Source organism: Pezoporus wallicus, unplaced genomic scaffold, assembly GCF_028554395.1.
Source record: "Pezoporus wallicus isolate ANWC-B61680 ecotype Strahan unplaced genomic scaffold, APGP_CSIRO_Pwel_v1 scaffold_7402, whole genome shotgun sequence".
NCBI lineage: Eukaryota > Metazoa > Chordata > Aves > Psittaciformes > Psittacidae > Pezoporus > Pezoporus wallicus.
This window is the reverse complement of record NW_026641037.1, coordinates 813,539-831,535: the sequence shown is the minus strand read 5'-3', so window position 1 is coordinate 831,535 and position 17,997 is coordinate 813,539. Positions and strand designations below refer to the sequence as shown.

The following is a 17,997-nucleotide window of genomic DNA, read 5'->3' as shown; positions in this document are numbered from 1 at the left end:
TCCTTCATCCTTCTATGTTTTCCATTATGAAAAGCATTTCAGCAGCAGAGACCTGTTTCAAACTGGTATCACTTAATCACTACTGTGTAAACAAGCAAGATGTGTTTTTAGTGACAACTACCACGGTAATTGCTGACAGAAGACAGCTAATGATTTGCCAAGAGAAAAACAGTGCCACTACTTTAAACCACATTTTACAAACTAAATAATTTACTCCTACCTATTTGAAGCATGTTGATCAGCAGCTACTATTCCAGTGGGAAAATGTCCTTCCAGGAGGAAGCTGTCAGACTGACTAATATGAATATAAAATTATATTATTAATTTTACCTAAGGGCAGATTTTTGCTGAATATAAACTGTCATAGCTGCTTCACTGGATTTCAGACTGCAAACTGCCATAAACGTAATAAAGGGATGCTCCCTTCCTTTCTCAGGAGCCAGAAGAAACGCTGAGGCAGGCAATGGGTGCAAGGAAGGGTTTGCATGAGAGAGAAGAGGAAAGGAGAGCACCAGGAGAGAGAACAGCTCAGAGCAGATCTATCCCTTCCCTTTCTGGGAAAACAGGAGGAATATGCACCACCCTACCTTGCTGTGACACTGCAGCCAAGAAATGGTGTAAGAAGGAAAGAAGCCTAGGACAGGTTGGTTCAAAGGAAGGTCAAACCTCAACTTTTATGTATATACACATGTATAGCATAGTAGTCTCTCAGCCGTCATCCATCAAGAATGAACAGGAAAACTAAAATAATAATTAGAAAACCAGAAAAAGAGGATATAATCATTTTAGTGAAGTCGGAAAATTTTAAGACACTCTTATGAATTTTAAATTTGGCAATGCTCTGCTGCCTGTGGTTTCCCAGCCACCCCTCTTAGGAACACAGCTGTACAGTTTCTTATATATTAGTATATTCAGTGTAGTACAATAAATCTCTTCCATCACAGTCAACTTGACAAGGCATATATTCCTGCAAAACATGCATGAACGATATGGGAGTTTGTCATAACTCTGTTTTATGGGTACACCTCCTGAAAGCACCTTTAATAATGTACCATATTTTGGTCTTCACCAAAGAGTTACAACTCAGCTGTGAATGCAAGGTGTATTTTATATTTATGACCTGCAAGAAACTTTAAGACAAACCTCCATTGAACACAGGAACTAGAAACAGTTCTTCCCCCCAAAACAAACATAAAGCAGGGCATCCACACCGTTTCAAGATAGAACCCTATTCAACATTGTTGTCAGGATGTTGGAGCTAACAAAGAGAAGAGGAATTTCTGCTTCAGTCTAGCAGTCAGTTCTCATCAGTGCATATGCGAAATGTTTAAGCTATACATATCCTCATAAACGGTCTTCAAGTAAACAGTTTAGCTGTGATGTTTGACCAGAACAGATAGTCTAGCAATCAACTACAAGCTATTCCAAGAGCCAAATTCTTCTGCAAGCTCAGTACAAGGTAGAATTTGTAACCCTACAGCAAGCTTAGATCTCAGACACAAATGTGGCCATGCATTTAGTGCTGAAAGGAAGGATGCCAGCCATTTTCTTCCCCTGCTCCTGCCCTCCCAAGACCTGGATATGTACAGTCACTAGGCTGAGCAGAACCCATGTTACTGCTCTTGCTGCAGTGAAAGCTATTAACACAAATGCTTCCCTCAAGAGCACAAAAATAGAAATATATTTCTATTATTGAAAGAGACACATCTTGCATGGTCAGCAAACGATTCCACGTATTCTTCTGCCTCACTTCCAGACTAATGAACCAGTACCAAAGCACTTTCCCTTTCTGCCTTCTCAGATCCTCCAGTATAAATGTCAATAGCAAAGTATGGAATAAACAGTCATGTGATTTCTCTGCAGCTACTTCAAACTCAGTAAACACTTTAAAGTATTTTTTCCACCAAATCTTTTCCTCTGAATATTTTCTGGGCTTTACTTGGGTTTCTCCTCAGTGGCATTTAAAGGCTTATATGAAAACGGGTTTGATGTTTGTGCAAAGCTGCCAAGTGTGGGGACACCAGCTCTGTGGCAAGTGCATTCTAGGGAACTACACTGTAATTTGCCTGAAACCTCTCTCCTGGGAAAAAAAAAAAAAAAAGTGCCCTCTGAGGGGTGGTTGTCCAAGGTGGGACTGCATCTCCAAGTTTTCAAACTCTGGGCACTGACATCTGCAGCACAGCCTGTTCACCACCAGCAACTTTACTCTATGAGCAAAAGATACTCCTGATGCCCCCCAAAAGCATTTACAGTGGTCATGTGTCCCGTGTGATTTCAAGGGGGAAATACAGGTAGTATGTTCAAGGCACAGCTCTGTTAAGTATCTATTTGCAAGTATTATGCTTATGCTTTTAATATGGGATGATGTCAGTACAGATACCTGTATATCTGACTTGAACATCTATTGGCAATCACTTCACTGCAGCGATATCACAAACTCACTCCCTCACATCACCATGGAGCTTGTATTCTTTCATTAAGGTTTTTAAAGTTATGCCTTTCTTTCCTATAATAAGCAGAAAATTAAGCAGACTAAGGCAGTACCTCTGTCCTGCCATAATGGACAAAATACCCATATGATGTGAAATCAGCAGCAAGGTACGATATTTTCTACCTTCCTCCGCCTCTGAGTGGACAAGGCATTTTAAGAGAGAAAAGACTCCATGCTACACAGTATAAAATAGTCTTATCTCTGCTTTATGAAATCCTGTTTTAAAATCCCCAAGTAAATGTAAAATGAAGAGTCTCTAGTCTGCACATTCTAAAAATAGTTCACGTGCACATTGCACTATGAATAATTCCTCAGTTTAGGAATCCTGAAGTGCCTTTTAAATTTTAGACTGCATAGTCTGCAATTTGGACAAATGATATTGCGAAGGGCACTTCTATTCAGAAAGAGTAAGCCTGTATAATTTCCCCTTATTAACATTGTTGCCAGTGCTCCATTTTTCAGGATAATTTGCTTTCGTTGCTACAATACTTTACACATCCATATTCATGGAGAATACCATGGGGGTGTTTTCCATTCATAACTCGCAGATATCTTTATACCTGCCAATTACTATACTGTAAGTCAATGGAGAACAGCATAATCTTGTATCATCAGTCTGCTCATAAGGGATGGGAGGATTGAGCTGCCAAGGCCAGCTGAGACCAGTGTAACGCAGGAGGAGCTTCTCGAGAAACAGAAAGCAGTAGCAGCTGCTTCCATCAGCCTGGGTCACCCCACACTGTCCCTGCATCCCCTCCATCCTGCCAGCAATCAGCCTCCTCCCCAGCAAATCCAGTCTCCAGCCACCATTCACTGCATAGGGGTCACGCAGACCCCTGCGGCACTCAGAGCCAGGCCTCATGAAAGGGCCCGCTGCCCTGGACTCCAGGGTCCAATGCTGGCCACCAAAGCCCCTGCCATATCTGGCCATTAGAATCATCCTGCAGCTCCCCATCCACAGCTGGGACTTCCTCTGCCTGCCAACCTGCATTCCCAGCCCCTCAAACCAGTCTTTCCTAATGCCTGTAGCCAGAAGGCACAACTCTCCCCTCACTTCCAGACTTCACCAGTCCCCTGTGACATGTCTGGTGTGTGACCCAAACCTCAGTTTATGGAAGCAGATTTTGATGATTTCTTGTTATCTGTGTTTTGTGTATCACCAGCCTGAGATAGTACAGCTTAAACCATGAAGATACAAAGCATTCACAACTCCATTTGGAATAAAAATAAAATAAACAAATCTTTAAAATCTGCGTCCACTGTGTTCTTGTGGTTTAGATGTCTCAAACAGGACATCCAGAGCATTTTTGTATTTCAATCTGCCCATAAAGCAGCATAGGCAAATTTTTTAAGAGGCTAATAAAAAAAGAGCTAGGTAAATACATATTCCAGATGTAGACCATATAATTTTCTAGACATACAAACACAAAATAGTTTTAGTACAAGATAAGACAAAAAGTCCTTGAAAAACTGATCTAACCAGGACAGAAATAAACCTGGACACCTATTTGATTCACCAAGTTAATCAGGAACTTGTTTTACTTGCAATAATTGAATATTGATCTTGGCAATTACTGCTGATGAAGCTGGAGAGATGGTTTAAACACATGCCAGCGCTAATAAGACTTGATTTCATCTTACATAGGCCTACCACTATGTAAACAAGTCTTTTTACAATGAAACTCTGCTGTTACTTGCTGAATTTCTCATCTTGATTAACTTAACCCACAGTTACTTAGAAGCAATTTAAGAGTCATACTTTAATTCACAGCTAATTACCTAAAGACTTAATTGCTTCCTTACATGTGAAGTCATATGTGAGGGGGGTGTGGAGGGAGAAAAAGGAGGAAGGGAGAGGAAACAGGGAACCATTAGACTGTGTCATTTAAAACAGAACTTTGTAGCCCAAAGAATATCATTCTATAAACAGCGCCAAGCAACAAAGCTCAAGGCAAATGCATCCAACCTGGTGCAAGCAATGGGACAGACACTTGACATCATACTGAAGCAGCTGAAAATTATACCATAGAAGTTCTCGGGTAATCTGTCCTCAGGTATGGTGAACAAAAACGCAAACTCAGTGAGCATTTGTATTTCAGAAAGCTATATCCAAGTCACAAGCAGTGACATCTCTTCAGGCTAATGTACTACCAAGCATTCAAGCTGTCTGTGAGCATTAACCAGTCAGATTATTCAACTCACAACAATTTATAGTAAATGCACCAAAAAGGACTATAAAAGTAATGTTACTTCCCTTAGTTGTTACATAATAAGTCTTAAAAAGCCATTCTCTTTTCATTTATTCTTTTCTTCTGAAAACCACAATTATTCCAGCAACTCAACACGCTATGCTCTAGCAATTTGTAAATGAAAAACTGAAATGCTGTTCATTAAGACAGGCAGATTAAAACAGACTATATTTATCACACTGCTTGTATGAAGTAAAAGAAAACTGCGTGTTTATCTCCCTGAATGTAACTAAAGCGGGCCCAAGGCTGTAAGTTCAACTGCTTCTGGAAGTTAGTCATAGCAGTTCCTGTCAAACAATTTTCTGAAGCTTTTATCCCTTTTAAAAAAATTTAAACTCCTCAATAGAAAAAAAGCCCATGAACCTAAAATTGCCCTCCTTCCTACAAGATGTTGCACTTAAATTGCTGAACTTCCATTATGATGTTGCAAGCATGACCTCCCAAAAATAAATAGATCTGTTTCAGGCCACAGAACAATAAAGTCAAATGTATGAAACTAATTGGGATATGGCTCAGATGAATTTCAGAAATGAGAGGAAGCACATGATGCCAAGGAGAAGACACCTGGGATTTGGGGCTTTTCAGGGAAACAGCTCTAAAACAAGACCCCTATCTCCTTGAAGGAATAGCTCTGATAATTAATTCCTGGTGGTGATGGTAGAGGAGAAGTAACTTTAATACATTCTGCCATTGATTTTCTTTTCTCTTGCCCTATAATCAAACACTTCAATATCAATTTTGAGTACCTAATAAAAACACACAAATTCAGAGATGGATTACAGACAGATGAAACACTCTTAATCCATAATCATATTTCCCATTGCATATCCAAGATCAGAAGAATTTATCTTGTCTGTGGTTCTGTTATAAAAGTGTATAAAGAGAAAGGTTGAAGTTTGTTCTGAAACACTAGGTCAGATTTACAGGGTATCCAGTTATTCGTGGCAGAGAATTCTGTAGTAAATAATTAGCCATTTACTGGCTAAAGTAAACCTATGAAAGCCTAACACAATATAAATAATTACTGTAAGCGAACAATAGCACCAAGGAATTTGGGAGTGCCAGGAGTGGTTGGGCTGTAGAGGAGTGACTGGGACGTTAGGCAAGCAGTGAGCCTTGGGAGCGACACTCACACCATGGCACAGATCACAACATGCAGCACCAAATGCAGCATTTAAAATTGCTTAGCATGAGCTGAGCAGAAAGATGCTGCTAAAAGGGGGCTGAGTCCATGCTTGATATATGCCAAAAAAACATTTAATTGCAAAGAACATCAAGGTGCACAATCAAAGATGATATCAAAGAGGTAATGCATAATATAACATATAAAAAGCTTATTGAATTAGCAAAAAAAGAAATGTAAATTCAAAGAGCTGAACGTTGAACTGCAGCAGGTTTTCCTGCTGAGATTTGGAGGTGTTGGGAGATGTCTTCTACCATTTTCAGCAGGAAAAGTCAATGTTGCTCCAGCATTTATTTTTACCTTGGCAGGTAACTACCAGGTTATGACCAGGATGGGTGTCCTCTGGAGGAAGAAATAGGGTCACAGCTCTGAAACAGACAGCTGCCCATGGGACATTTGGAAGTCTTGTAAACTGCCTAGTTAATGACCTTCATGTTCACATATATGTGTCCACAGATTATAGCATGCCACAGTTCGAGATGTTACCCAGCTACCATAACTAATTCCTTCTGCTCAGTTGGCTGCCTCTGCTCCACAGAGGAGACAGTAATTTTTCTAATAAAATTTAAATATTTACTCACCCATCCTGCATATTTTGTCTTCGCTTTCAAAAAATAGCTTTGCAACATTGGTTCAGTTTCTAATGTTTCTGCTGACCTAGATCTGTTCAGGACTCCAGAAAACCATAATCAAAACTTAAAGCAATAACAAGGCTTGCCCCCTCCTATACAAACCTACATAAGAAGTTTAAATGGCCATATTTTAAATCCTTTAGGTGATACTGTAGGTTTAAAATTAAAGTACCTCTTTGAAATCTGAAACTGTATTTTTTAGTTTGGTCAAACTCTCTGGCAGTAGCAAATATCAACTACCATTCCCTATAAACCTCGGAAAGGCCTATTTTGTTCCTCTGAATTTGGAAGACAAGAAGGCTAAAAACACCTCTTGCATGCAAATCTGGCCAACACAAATCTCAAATCCTAGAACAGAAAAAAGGTAACATTTCTTAGACATGAGAATGTTTTTCCAATTTTTCTTCTTGCTATTGTATGCAAAGACCATTTAGGAGCACACAGTAAAGCATTGTTAAGCATAATGTATCCCAAAACATGCTGTCTGAGCAAATCCTGCTGCCTCTTGGCTCTCCTGCCCATAATCTAAATGGTGTAAGACAAGTTCCTGATCCTGCAGAGGTTATGCTGACACCTTCCTAGTACCCATACCCCAGGGATTTGCAGCACATCCTACTTTCCTCTTTTTAAATGATAGAAACCTCAGCTGGGCCAACCCCCAAGTGCACAGTGACATAGATGGCTCTTCCCAGAATAGATGGGAAAAGGGCTGCAGAGCAGGGTGCTGGCAGCCCAGAGATGCACTACTGGTGTGGGCTTTGCAACGTGAATGCAGGGCACGCAGGGAGAAAGCTAGCAAGTGCTTAGCCTGAAAGTAGGTCTTCACTTGCAAATAAATTGAGCATACAGCCATTGTAAAATGAGCCACTCTGCAACACAGATTAGCCTGATCCTGGATTCAAGCAGAAAGTCACATGCAATGCAAACTAACACAAATTTTTTATTTATATGTATTCCCTAACAAGAAAAATTAAACCCACCCAAATTTTAAGTAATGAAAACTACTTGGCTGCATGATAATTTTATTTCTGTAAATTAATTAGGCTGATTCCAAACCTACTTGGGAGAGTGCAGCTTCAACAGTAACGTTACAGGACAGTCAACCTCCACCCTGTGGTGGGGAACCCCATGCAAGGCTGCTGGCCCTCCCTAGGGAGAGGGTGCATTATCCCTGCCCCCACCTCACTTCTATTTCACACTTTCCCAGGTTTCAAAAGGATTTTTAAAGACTGATACTTCATTACAGTCAGGCGCAGAAAGTCAATATTTAGTCTGGGGTAAGAATTCACTCACAGGACATTTGTGTGTCAGTATCAATTTGCTGGTAGGAAAGTGATGATGGAGTGCAATCCTACCTGAAGCTTTCACATAAACTTTAATTTTGTGACTCAAAACTTCTTTAATCACAAGTTGTTACATCTGATTAAAGATGACTCTTATGGCTCATAGTGAGAGAAAGCTTGATTCGGCATTGACTAGCAGTAAGCTGTATAAACACCTAAAATATTTCATCATTAATTTATCTGTTCCACAGTCTAGTTTTATGCTCACCATACCTGCAGTGGAACATATTTCCTTTGCATTAGTTAACAAATATTATTTCCAGTAAAATAAAACAAAACAATAAAAAAACCCCAAAACACTACAGAAAATTTATTATATTCTCATTTGTCACTTGATAACGTGATAACATTTGTCTCTAACTAACAACACCAATTTACCTTTTAAAATCAATTCCCAGTTACTTGTGGAAACACGTGTAACCCACACTACAAACCACCTGGCAACACGGGTATTAACACCAAACTAAGTAGAGAAGCCAGATTCAAAGCTGAGGTTCCCTCCAGCCACTGAATTGGTTTTCCCAGCCACTGAAGAAAAATATCTCCAATTGCTCTCACAAAAAAACCAATACAGTTCCAGTTCAGCAGCTTAAAACCAAGTGCCCCATAGGTAAACAAACTTCCAAGTTGATACTGAAATGAACTTCATTAGGTTTAATGAGACCAATTGTACAGTAACCTACATAAAACAATCTTTATTTTGGATTATTCATTGAAAAAATTGCTTAAAAGGCACATATTTTTGTGATCAATAGTACCCTTGTTTTAACCTAGACTGTAGTATCTACAGGCTTCATGTTTAGTGTATTTGTACTCAAACACTTGTAACACTAGGAAGAATTTTTCTCCCTTGCTTCACAGATGGGGAAATGAAGCACACAAAAGTTAAATAATTACCCTAGGTCACACAGGAGCTCTGTAATGGAGAAAAGGCTGGCTAGTGATGTAAAAATCTGCCTCTCTGGTGTACACAATAAAAGCACTAGTTACAGGCTTGTAAACTTAATGTAAGAGTGGATTTAATGGGGCAGCATACCCCATGTAACATGATCTTAGTTTACTTTTTAAAAAAATCCAGTTCTTCATTCTGAAGAATTATTTTGTGTGCTTCTCTTAAATGTAACACAGTCCTGAACAAACACAACCTTTGCTGTTTAATTTTCACAGTAAATGTTTTAGGATCAAGGCAAACAAAAGCAGGAATAGTAATGCAGCTGTAAAAGCTAAAAGCCACTGAGGACAGAAGCCGAGAGACGTTGCCCCAGGTTTCCAGGCTCAGCTCACTGACCTGCATGAGGTCAGCCTTACACTACACTTCAACACTACATGTCAGCTTCGAAGGAACACATTAAAAGCTTTCTCGCCTTCACAAGGCAGGTCAAAAAACACTTGAGATCACTTCAGACTCCCCTTAAGAGGGGCTGGCAGTAACATTTTGGAACTTTAAACATATTGAAGAGGTTGAACTACTAAACCTCTCAAAATCAGTGGCAAGAAACATAATTACAAGAGAAATCTATTTAGGCAAGGCTGCATGCAGCCTTACATTAGATTCACAGTATATACACAGACTTTTATCCTAGTACTGCATTTGATGCATTCCTACAATGTGATTTATTTTTGAGCCTGTTATCAAATCAAAGTTATGTTCCCAAGTTTAGGAAGCCTTTAAGAGAAGGACTTTGCCAGACTGCCTGTTTTTTTACAGTTTCGCCATATTCTCAATAGCCAGAGACTGTTCAACAGAAAAAGCAAAGACATGAAGAAGGCAGTAGTGTTCACTATTAATTTGTAACATTACAAGAAAAAATTTTCAATAGTACATACTACTTAATTATATTTATGTTATCAGGAAATATTTATTCCCAGAGAGTTAATTCCTTCAGTTTGATAGCATGAGATGAAACTAGTTGATGTGCAAATACAAAAGCAACATAACATTTCAGCAGGTACACGCATGTCAGGGGGAAACGAAAATTTTCATTAATCAACAGGAAACAGCAAAGAGAGACGCCAGTGCCCTTCAGAAGCTATCCAACTATGACTACATGGTTTTCAGCTTTGAAAGACAAGAATACATTTCATACTCAGAGGGTAGACCTTGTGAAGAAAGGAAAGCTGAAATTGATACAATTGCGGAGAACGACAGGGTCCTGTGATCATTTATTTCAAATTTCTAGTAGTTCCTAGGGAACTGCATACATCATAGGCAGATGATTTTGTATTCTCTAAATAAAAAAGATCCACATCCAAGTGGAAAGCCATGAAAGGATCCATTCTCAGACTGGGAATAAAGTCTTGTACTTATTATGTAGCTTTATTTCAACACATAAGCTCCAAAGTGTTCGCTCTTCATATCCTGAAGCCACTCACAATTAAATGTCACTTGGCAGTTTTCTACTCCTCATATTTTACTGCCTACAGGAGAGCTAGCTTTAAATATTTTCTATCATTAACCATTTAGCCAGATAAATCCTCAACCCTATCATATCTAATTTGTGCCCATCTGTCTTGAAATGATTAGGGTCTAATTTAGTGAATTCATTGGGCTTGTATTAGACTGTTTCTGAATCATAATGATCGAACATCAGCAAAAGTACTGGTAGATGCTAGATGTGATTGTGAGAGATGCTGATTCCAATAAGGATCTGCAAGAGGGAGACATACAGATCTGATGGAGTAGCAAGGTTTGGCTCAGGTATGGGAAATTCACTACAGCTGTCTGGCACTGGCTAAATAGTTATATATATTTTTTTTCTCCCAGTTCTAAAACACTGCAAATATGTCACTATATTACTTTACCTCTCCTCAAACATCACCAGATGGCATTAGATTATATGCGGATGTAATTAAAACATACCCCTGGACCAAGTTACTCTGCAAATAAAAAGTGACACTAAGATGAATCTACTCCCATCCTCTCTAAATACCTAGATAAAAAACAGCTTTTACACAAGGTATCTAGAATACTAATAATTAAATAAAAAACTCTTTTGTCAAAACAGCCAAGTCTGCCTCAAGTGGGCTGACATTCCAGCAACAGAATAAGGAGCTGAAGAGAGCAAAACCTTCACAAAAACAATTGCCTTCTATGAAGATACCATGCAAGGCAGGCAGATTTGAAATTTTTGATATTTTTCTGTTTTGCACATATAATGCATTGTTGTTCTTTGCCTTCTTTTATTTTACTCACTGCACTCAAGCGTAACTGCTGTCTACTGGGCCAGTACTTGTGCTTTCCACAAAGAGAGAGGTTTGTTCAACTAACTGGGCTCAGAACTCAAAACAGATAGAGCTGATTCAGACTACCTATCCAGGTAGTCTAATTAGATCCACAAGGCAGGTCAAGGGAGGGAATTCTCCCCCTCTGCTCTTGTGAGACCCTACCTGGCCCCCAACATAAGAAGGATGTGGACCCACTGGTGTGAGTTCAGAGAAAGCCACAAAGATGCTTAGGGGGCTGAAGCACCTCCAGGGAGACCTTAGATCAGCCTTCCAGTACAGGACATGTAGGGACAGGGGGTAAGTGGGAATGGCTTTAAACTAACAGAGGATAGATTTAGATGATATATTAGAAAGATGTTCTTTCCTGTGAGGGTGGTGAGGCACTGGCACAGATTGCCCAGAGAAGTTGTGGAACTATTCTATGATTCCATAAGGTGTCAAAGCAGTTTTAAAAAATTCCTAACTCTCTTGCCATGTGAGAACTGTTGAATCTGAAACAACTGGATGCACAGTCTATAGACAGCAAACTTTACAAAGAGCTGCAAAACAAGGAATTTATTCATTTGGCATCACATAAACCAAATTCAGCTACACTTTTTACCCCTGTCCCCAAACTGTGTTTCACATTTGTAGTACTAAGTGATAAACTAGTATAATAAATCTAGCCAGGCAATGAATAATTACTTCTGCAGCAGAGGAATAAATCAGGACTCAATAAGCACAGTCAGATGCTGCTACAACAGTGAGCAGACAATGTGCAAAGCTGACAAAAAACCCTCAAAATATTTGATTATGTTTTGCAGTGGCTTTTAATAAAATATTATATTACTGTTAGTACCTATTCCTATACCAGCTCCTGTTCTGTAAACGGCATTGAGCTCCTCTGTAAGATTGCACACTCATCCTATAAATTACATACCACAATTCACTTGAGTAAAACCAGAAAACCTCCTCCGAGACCCATGCAAATTGTGAAGAAATACTACACAGAGTAAGAACAAAGGCAATGGGACTTCAGGACTCTTTCACAGCAAGAAAAGAAAAGCAAAGCAGGAGAGTACCGCAAACAAGACATGAGCTGGATGTGACCATAGAACCAAGACTGACAGTCCTAGGAGCTCAATCAGAGAGTAGGAGAACTCAGTATTAACAACATGCCTGGAAAAAACAATGGAACCAAGACCATATTAATGATCGGGAATGGACTGGAGAAAGTGCCTAGCCATTTACTTTGAAGCAGTCATTCATACCTATTAACAGCCTGGGAAACACCACGACAGGAAAAAAAAGTAAGACAAAACCTTGTGCAAGGAAATTGAAGAGCATGTGTCAAAGTGTTGCAAAATTCAGCCCTCATATATAATATATACAGACCATCAGTCAGGGAAATTTAATAGTAACAGTGACAGATGATCAGGACTTGGCCATGAACACTGACATCTTAGTTCAGAGAGAACACAGGGTGAAATTTGCACATTTTACCCTTAGCTGTGGAAGCAGAAAAAGAAGGGCCAAGAGGACAGCTTCCAGGAACTCTCTCAGGAGATGGAGAGAGAAAGACTAAGTAAAAAAAAAAAAAACCCAAACCAAAGAAAGAACCCACAACAACCCAGACCCAGAAACAGAGGAGACATAAAAGCACCGTGAGGTCTAAACACTGTTATCAATTTGTCATGAGATCAGAGACAGCTACAAAGAAGATCAGAGAGCTGAAGTTTTAGGAAGAATGATGCTGGCAAGAATATGATAATTTGCAAAACTCGCATAAAAACATAAATGAGAATTGAATATGGTTTTGCTATAAGCCCTACTGCACCGAAACAAGGCTACGGGAAGGACAACGATGATGAAGAAAAGCTAAATGAAAATTTACTTGGTTTTCCTTGCGTGTTGAGAATAGTAACTGTTGGCATTTACCTACCTTGCACACACACACCTGCGGTAACAAGGGAGATGTGTCACAGAACTATTTTAGGTGGTGTTGGGATGGGACAAACTAAGCTTGCAAGGGGAACACTCAAGTTTAACTGTCTTAGTTCCACCAGAACAATGAACTCCTATCTATTAGGTCAGGGCTTTGTTTTAAGCCGTTCCCCAGTATGGCAGCACTATAGCTCCAAGGAGACCAAGAAAACCCACTAGCCTGTCACAACAAATAAGCATTTAAATTCTGAAGACAGGCTGAGAAGGTTGGGGCTGTTCAGCCTGGAGAAGAGAAAGCTGCATGGAGACCTCATAGCAGCCTTGCAGTATCTGAAGGGGGCCTATAAGGATGCCAGAGACGAACTCTTCATCAGGGACTGTAGTGACAGAACAAGGAGTAATGGGTATAAACAGGGGAAGTTCAGGTAAGATATAAGGAAGATGGTCTTTACTGCGAAGGTGGTGAGGCACTGGAATGGGTTGACCAAAGAAGTAGTAAATACTCTATCCCTGGCAGTGTTCAAGGCCAGGTTGGACAAAGCCTTGGGCAACACGTTCCAGTGTGAAGCGTCCCTGGCCATGACAGGGTGTTGGAAATACATGGTCTTAAGGTCCTTTCAAACCCTAACTATTCTACGATTCTTAGTGTTAGGACTTTAACCTCTTCCAGAGGATAGCATGCTCCACCTATTCTACAGCAGCAAATGGATGTACATTTGATACAGTACTAGAAAGTTTCTTCTCCACTGAAATTTTTGTATACATTTATAGCACTCAGGATTTTTTTGGAAACCATTAAAACAGTTTTCCTAAGTGTAATTCAGTTCCTATGCCTACAGTCTCTCATTACTGGTGTTCTAGCAACGCGGTTTAATCCCTCACTCTCCAGATTCTTTAGAAAACAATATGCTTACAATTTATTATAATCCTTATTGACAAGCAACCTGTTAAAAGCAAGATTATATTCACATAAGGTTTATGGGGGGGGAGAGGAGGAATTAGTGTCTTTAGGCTCTAGAAAGAAAACTTATAATACTATGATAATAAAACCATGCTATTCTTTACAGAATGGTGTAATTTCAGAGTTTAACTGATTTTCTAGGGAATTGATTGTAAGATCAGAGGTTCATTATTTATTAACTTCTCCAAAATGTTGGCTTCATATCAGGTTAAAGGAATTCTAAGAAAATAGCAACTCTAATTTAAAATCTCTCTTTGAGCCCTTATAACTGTAAAGTACTTAGAATTTTCAGCCCTGAAATTTGTAATCTGAACCCATTTTCAGAGCGAAAGCGATTCTTATCAAGTTGTTTATCTATTCCTCAGTCACTAACAGCCTGACTGCCTAATATCATTCAACACAGACTTAACACAAAGACATCTCTTTTGTGGCCGGTACTCAACAGATTGAAGTATAAAATAATTTTTATTGTGTTCACTGCTATTTCTACAAGTTCTACTACAAATTAAGTGGTAACAAAGTGATACTGATATGTATGCTTTGTTGCAGGCAGGTCTGTCTTTAAGTTCTTTTAAATGAAGTTGGAAGAGAGATTCACCTTTAGTTTCACAAATATAAGAACCTACTTTTCTCCCTTTCAAAGTTACACTAACACCTGTTATTTGTGGACTGGAGGTGATTTGTGCTGGACCTAGCATGATCCCTGAGCTAAATATTTACAATGTAGATAGCACAATGTATTCTGGAGAAAAATCTTTAGCCTCCAAAACTTGATGCATCAATGTCATCACTGGTTTAAAATTAAGTGACAGTACCATCCTAACAAGACATTTTGGACTGCAGGTGAGGCAGATAAACCCAGCAAATTCTGTGCTCTGAAGTTGGAATAAAGTAACGTGCTAAGAAATCCATCTGCTGAACTTTTCACCATACACTTTTGCTGTGTCTGGCAAGATTAACAATGACACTTCTCTTAAGATACATGGAGGAAATATTTAAAACAATATAATTTACATAACCCATGATCATTTTCAAGTGAACTTGCTAGATGTGAAGCATTTCTTTTCCTGGCTGGATTTTTGATCTGACACTGCCAAGCAGGCAAGCACTTTTACAGATACACAAATCCTAATCTTGAACCAAATACTGTTGCTCTGGAACGCTGCAACTATCACCAACAACAATCTGAGGCCATCAACAACACAGGGAAATGTCTCCTATCATAATGACCTCTGCAATTTGAATCCTCATCCGGCACTCATCTTACACTACAGCAAATAGTGTTTTAAAAGTAATTTGGCTCCTTTTCAGCCAGTTTGTGAACTTTTATTAACTTTTATTTAAACACATTATTAAAGCACAAAGTAAGAACATCCTGTATCTTCTCCATGGAGGTATCATATAATTTCTATGCAGAATGATCTTAACTGCACTGGCTGGCTTTTTATTATTATTTTAAAAAATTGAGTTATTTCCCTTTTATTTTGCTCTGCCTGATTTTAGTCAGAGTTCTGAAGAAATCTTCAATATCAGTTACTAAATTATTGCCAGCTGATCCATGTAACTCAGACTGATTCCACTGAAGAGACAAAATCACCACATTTAGATAGACAAAAATACTTTACAAAGACCCAGCCCAGACAATTACTCACTTTAGAAATAAACAAACCTCAACCCAGTCATTGAATAGCTTTTTTCCCTCAAGTCTGAGACTCATCAGATCAGAGCTGATTGCCACCTAGCACTTAGTTCCTTTTGCCATAGAGTAGTAAAACTAATTAACCCATCTTTATTACTACAAGAAAATACAGTGATTAAGGCCTTATTTATAAACTTTACAGCTATTATTAGATAATCTCCGACTTTCCTAATTTTTCTCTGCTCTGAAGAGACAACACAAAGTCAAATGGAATGCCTGCTTTTACATTAAAGGATTTAAAAATTAATAAATATGGATGAGATGATGCCAAAGAGGTCAAGATGCATGAAAGCCCATTTGGAACAACACACATTTTCACTTGCAAAATTAAAATATACCATAATACCAACATTCTGTGAAACCTGATCAACGAGGCCAAGAGAAAAAAAATGTAATAATACGTCATTTCAGTAAGACTAAAATTTATTGGTATGTTAAGTATTGGCTCAAATGAAGACAGAACCTCAGCTCTAGCTTCAACTCTGAACTAAATTTATAGCAATATCACATGCAGGTAAGCAAATACAGGAGTAATACCTATATACCTAGGAGATATTATGTATTCCTTCAGTTTTACATGATCTAGTTGTAAAATAATATGACACAGATTTTATTTGTTGATTTTTTGGGAGTTTATCACCATCACCTTCCTTTAGAGATGAACCAAATACATAATAATAGCCAGGCACAGCAGAAACAGCATCTAAGGTCCTCCATCCTCTGCTGCATGGACCTCATTTATCCCCAGGAACTCCTATTCCAAACACTGCTAGGGAGTTAGACCCTTTTCTCTTTCAGTGACAGTTTTTCTAGGAACACATTACTCCATTTTAGCCTCCTGTCTGTAAAAGGCTACTGCTTACTGTGCAAGACCAATGCTAAGAGTAAAACATTTGTTAACATTAAGAATTCTGTGCAAATTCAAAGATGCAGAAACAGCGAACAGCTTTCTTTCAATCAGAGCAGTTGTTTCAACGTAGAAGATTTAATTTAATACAGGAGACATGCACACATCGAGGGAGGTATTTCATCGAGAAGCCATTCTGCAAGCCAGTTTTAAAAGACCCCAGAACTGCCAGGTTATGGCACATCACTTGAGTTTATACAGGCTTTGTGACAGGCTGCTTAAAGTCAGTGCCAGGAGATACATGTATCTTTTCCAATAGAGTTCATGGAGCTCAAAATATAAAGGCTTTGCGATGCTATATTTTACTTGCCTTTTAATGGCTGGAAGGAGAGAAGTGCTGTTACTCCTGCTGCCAAGATTCTTCAGCTCTAAAAGTGCAGCAGCTACTTTTAGATCAGAGAGTCCTTAGATTCAACCCCCACAAAGTTTCTTCTGTATATATTATGCCTGTTTTGGAGCGTTGTAATGCTGTTAACTCTGTAATGAATATTAATATAGCCTTTGGGGAGATTTGTTCTGTCTCTACTATGCCTTGCATATTATGAAGCACTTTTAAATCTACAGTAACAGTTTATCATATCAGAGACAAGTAATTCATTGTATGCCAGCACAATGGATGCACACACAAACCCATGCACTCAACCACCACCTTAACCACCTCTCCTGCCTTCTTCCCACAAAATACATTCTTTCACAAAGAATGAACTATGGCTGGCTTCTACTGCTGTAGTTTAAAAAACAAACCACACAGAACAGCAGCACTGCTTGTCTCCCACACCTCTGCAACATTTCTGAAGAATCAATTACTTCTCCCAAGGCTTCCCAGACTGACTCAAACCCACAAGCAGTTTAATGTCCAAAACCAGACATACAATGGAAAAATGAGAAAGAATACAGCACAGGGTCAGCAGTGAATACATGTGACATCAAAGCTGGAGGAGCAAAGGTAACCTTCAGAGGAACTGAAATGTTTGAGAAAGAACAGAAAACATATTTCTGACACAGATGTAAGAAACACACAGAAAGATGGGTGGGGTATAGGGTAGGAAACAGCAGAAAATGAGTCACAGAAATACCTGAAGATTGACCCAAGAAGCCTATCCTGAGGCACTGCCCTTGCAAGAAAAAACAGGTTCTTGACATCACGTTCAGGCTCACAAAGAAAGTACCTAAAACTACAATGTTTCAATTGAAACCCAGCTCAGCAGCGGGCCCTGCCCCACATCCTCCCTCATCCACTCCCACTGGCTCCAGGGTTAGCTCAGGCCTGCAGATACCAGCTAATAAAAAACGGCTTCTGCCAGTTTAGCTTCCTGAAGGAACTCCTGACTGCCAGTGAAGTGTCAGGGCAGGAAAAAGGCAAGGTCACAGCAACAATGAGGGG

At 39.2% G+C, this 17,997-nt stretch overlaps 1 protein-coding gene across 2 annotated transcripts in view; it reads right to left on the bottom strand.

Annotated features, from left to right (window-relative positions):
- Nucleotides 1–17,997, bottom strand: part of PPM1L (protein phosphatase, Mg2+/Mn2+ dependent 1L) — a 105,806-nt gene that overhangs the window by 63,519 nt on the left and 24,290 nt on the right. The window lies entirely within an intron of this gene.